This window comes from Zea mays, chromosome 1, assembly GCF_902167145.1.
Source record: "Zea mays cultivar B73 chromosome 1, Zm-B73-REFERENCE-NAM-5.0, whole genome shotgun sequence".
Lineage (NCBI taxonomy): Eukaryota > Viridiplantae > Streptophyta > Magnoliopsida > Poales > Poaceae > Zea > Zea mays.
Window position 1 is genome coordinate 17,072,852 of NC_050096.1, and position 4,575 is coordinate 17,077,426.

The window sequence follows — 4,575 nt, forward strand, 5'->3', positions numbered from 1 at the left end:
GCCGTTGTCGGTGATGATGGAGTTCGGGACCCCGAAGCGATGGATGATGTTGGTGAAGAATGCCACCGCCTGCTCGGACCTGACGCTGTTCAGAGGTCGGACCTCGATCCACTTGGAGAATTTGTCGATGGCGACCAGCAGGTGCGTGTAGCCCCCGGGCGCCTTCTGCAAGGGACCGACGAGGTCCAGACCCCATACAGCGAAGGGCCAGGTGATGGGTATTGTCTGCAGAGCCTGAGCGGGCAGGTGTGTCCGCTTCGCATAGAATTGGCACCCTTCGCAGGTGCGGACAATTCTAGTGGCGTCAGCCACCGCCGTTGGCCAGTAGAAGCCTTGCCGGAAAGCATTTCCAACAAGGGCTCGGGGTGCTGCGTGGTGGCCGCGATCTTCTCCGGGTTGGCCTCGATGCCTCGCTCAGAGACGATGAACCCTAGGAGCATGCCTCGGGGCACCCCGAAGACACACTTCTCAGGATTAAGCTTGACTCCTTTCGCCTTGAGACACCGGAATGTCACTTCAAGGTCGGAGAGGAGGTTGGGAGCCTTCCGTGTCTTGACTACGATGTCATCGACGTAGGCCTCGACTGTGCGACCGATGTGTTCGCCGAACACATGGTTCATGCACCGCTGGTACGTCGCGCCTGCATTCCTCAGGCCGAACGGCATGGTGACGTAGCAGTACATGCCGAACGGCATGATGAAAGAAGTCGCGAGCTGGTCGGACTCTTTCATCCGGATCTGGTGATACCCCGAGTAGGCATCGAGGAAGGACAGGGTTTCGCACCCAGCAGTGGAATCCACGATTTGGTCGATGCGAGGCAGAGGGTAGGGAACCTTCGGACATGCTTTGTTGAGACCAGTGTTGTCGACACACATCCGCCATTTCCCCCCTTTCTTCCTCACAAGCACAGGGTTGGCAAGCCATTCGGGATGGGATACCTCTTTGATGAACCCTGCCGCCATTAGCTTGTGGATCTCTTCGCCAATCGCTCTGCGCTTCTCCTCGTCGAATCGGCGCAGAGGCTGCCTGACGGGTCGGGCTCCGGCCCGAATATCCAGCGAGTGCTCGGCGACATCCCTCGGTATGCCGGGCATGTCCGAGGGACTCCACGCAAAGACGTCGGCGTTTGCGCGGAGAAAGTCGACGAGCACTGCTTCCTATTTGGGGTCGAGCCCGGAACCGATCCGGATCTGCTTGGTGGTGTCGCCGCTGGGGTCGAGGGGGACGGCCTTGACCGTCTCCGCTGGCTCGAAGTTGCCGGCATGGCGCTTCACGTCTGGGACCTCCTTGGAGAGGTTCTCCAGGTCGGCGATGAGGGCCTCGGACTCGGCGAGGGCCTCGGCGTACTCCACGCACTCCACGTCGCATTCGAACGCGTGTTTGTACATGGGGCCGACGGTGATGACCCCGTTGGGGCCTGGCATCTTGAGCTTCAGGTAGGTGTAGTTGGGGACGGCCATGAACTTCGCGTAGCATGGCCTCCCTAACACGGCGTGGTAGGTTCCTCGGAACCCGACCACTTCGAACGTGAGGGTCTCCCTTCGGAAGTTGGAGGGTGTCCCGAAGCAGACTGGGAGGTCGAGTCGCCCGAGGGGCTGGACGCGCTTCCCAGGGATGATCCCGTGGAAGGGCGCAGCGCCTGCTCGGACGGAGGACGGATCGACGCGCAGGAGCTTGAGGGTCTCGGCGTAGATGATGTTGAGGCAGCTGCCCCCGTCCATCAGGACCTTGGTGAGCCTGACATCGCCGACAACGGGGTCGACGACGAGCGGGTATTTCCCCGGGCTCGGCACATGGTCGGGGTGGTCGGCTCGGTCGAAAGTGATGGGCTTGTCGGACCAGTCTAGGTAGACTGGCGCCGCCACCTTCACCGAGCAGACCTCCCGGCGCTCTTGCTTGCGGTGCCGAGCCGAGGTGTTCGCCGCATGCCCTCCATAGATCATGAAGCAGTCGCGGACCTCGGGGAACCCCCCTGCTGGGTGTTCTTCGTTCTTGTCGTCGTCGTGGGCCCTGCCACCCTCGGCGGGTGGCCCGGCCCTGTGGAAATGACGCCGAAGCATAACGCACTCCTCGAGGGTGTGCTTGACGGGCCCCTGATGGTAGGGGCACGGCTCCTTGAGCATCTTGTCGAAGAGGTTTGCACCTCCGGGGGGCTTCCGAGGGTTCTTATACTCGGCGGCGGCGACAAGGTCCGCGTCTGCGGCGTCGCGTTTCGATTGCGACTTCTTCTTGCCTTTCTTCTTGGCGCCGCGCGGAGCAGACGTCTCGGGAGCTTCTTCCGACGGGCGGCCCTGGGGCTGCTTGTCCTTTCGGAAGATAGCCTCGACCGCCTCCTGGCCGGAGGCGAACTTGGTGGCGATGTCCATCAGCTCGCTCGCCCTGGTGGGGGTTTTGCGACCCAGCTTGCTCACCAGGTCGCGGCAAGTGGTGCCGGCGAGGAACGCGCCGATGACATCCGAGTCGGTGATGTTGGGCAGCTCGGTGCGCTGCTTCGAGAATCGCCGGATGTAGTCCCGGAGCGACTCCCCCGGCTGTTGCCGGCAGCTTCGAAGGTCCCAGGAATTCCCGGGGCGCACGTATGTGCCCTGGAAATTGCCAGCGAAGGCTTGGACCAAGTCGTCCCAGTTGGAAATCTGCCCCGGAGGCAGGTGCTCCAACCAGGCACGAGCAGTGTCAGAGAGGAACAGGGGGAGGTTGCGGATGATGAGGTTGTCGTCGTCCGTTCCACCCAGTTGGCAGGCAAGGCGGTAGTCCGCGAGCCACAGCTCCGGTCTCGTTTCCCCCGAGTACTTTACGATAGTAGTCGGGGGTCGGAACCGGGTCGGGAATGGCGTCCGTCGGATGGCCCGACTGAAAGCCTGCGGACCGGGTGGTTCGGGCGAAGGACTCCGATCCTCCCCGCTGTCGTAACGTCCCCCACGCCTGGGGTGGTAGCCTCGGCGCACCCTTTCGTCGAGGTGAGCCCGACGGTCGCGCCGATGGTGCTCGTTGCCGAGGTGGCCCGGGGCCGCAGGTGCGGTGTTGCGCGTGCGCCCGGTGTAGACCGAGGCTTCCCGCATGAATCGGGAAGTCGCGGCATGAGGTTCCGAGGGATATCCTTGCCTTCGGGATGCAGTGCTCTCGGCCCGCCGGGCCGCGGCGCCTTCCAGGAGATTCTTGAGTTCTCCCTGGATCCGCCGACCCTCGGTGGTTGACGGCTCCGGCATCGCGCGGATGAGCATTGCTGCGGTTGCCAGGTTCTGACCGACCCCGCTGGATGTGGGCGGCGGCCTGTTCCTGACGTCGTTGGCGACGCGGTGCTGGAGACCTTGGGGCAGATGACGTATTTCTCCGGCCAGGGGTTGGCCCACCCATGCCTGTCCGACGTCCCGACGGATCGGCTCAAGCGCTCCCGTTCCCTCGTTGAGCCTGGCCTGCGCCTCGCGGACTTGCTCGAGTTGTGGGTCGTAACCCCCCGCCGGAGCGGGGACCACAGCTAGCTCCCGTGGGATGTCAGCGCGAGGCACCGGCCTAGGGAGATCACCATCTTCTGGCATGCCAAGATGGTTGCCTTCGGTGGGATTCCCTAGCTCGATGTGGAAACATTCGCGGCTTGGGCTGCAGCTCTCGTCGCCAAGGCTGCGGCTTCCATCGGAACAGTCGGACAGACAGTAGTCACATGCGGCCATGAAGTCCCGCACGGCACTGGGGTTGCCAAGTCCGGAGAAATCCCAACCGATGCTGGGGTCGTCATCTTCCTCGGACCCAGAGGGCCCGTGGGTCGAGACGTCCGTCAGTCGGTCCCAAGGCGATCGCATACAGAACCTCAGTGGGGTTGCACTCGCCTCAATGAGGGCGCCCGCCAAAACGAGGTCGTTTGGCGGGTTGAGGCCGAGTCGAAATGACGCAAGATGGGAGTCAGTCGTTACCTTTTGGTCGACGAGGAGCGACGTAGTCACATCGGGGACTGGTTGCGCCGTCATCTCTGGTTCGAGGGCGACGTCCTGCAGGCTTTCCGCGAGCGCGCCGGCGTCGTCTTCTTGCTCGGGGTCATCGTGCCGCGGGGGGACGGCGCTTGCCTCCGTCTTGAACGCGAGGTCGATGTCCGGCGTGCCTTCCGTCGGGGCGTCGGGGGCGTCGATTCGCTCGACGGCCGGCGAAGCGTGGCCTCCCGTCTGGCCTTGACGGCTCCGCCTTCCCCTCCGTTGGCGGGGGAGAGAACGGAGCGAGCCCGAATATAGCTCTTCCACCACGCGGGGAAGACGTCGTCGATTCCGCCGCCGGCGGGCGGGTTGTCGGCCGCCATTGTCGTGGTCGCACGGCGGTGGAAGAAGTATCATGTCGTAGCTGCCGTCGAAGGACATGAACTCGAGAGCCCCGAAACGAAGCACCGTCCCGGGACGGAGAGGTTGCTGGAGACTGCCCATCTGGAGCTTGACGGGGAGCTATTCGTCAGCACGCAGCGTGCCCCTACCTGGCGCGCCAACTGTCGGCGTTTCGAGACAGGGGGTCCCTAAGCCGACGAGTGAGTGTGCTGCGTGCCCCAGCCCAGATGGGTCGAGCGCGTGGGCGAGCGCGGAGGGGGGAGAGGCGAGG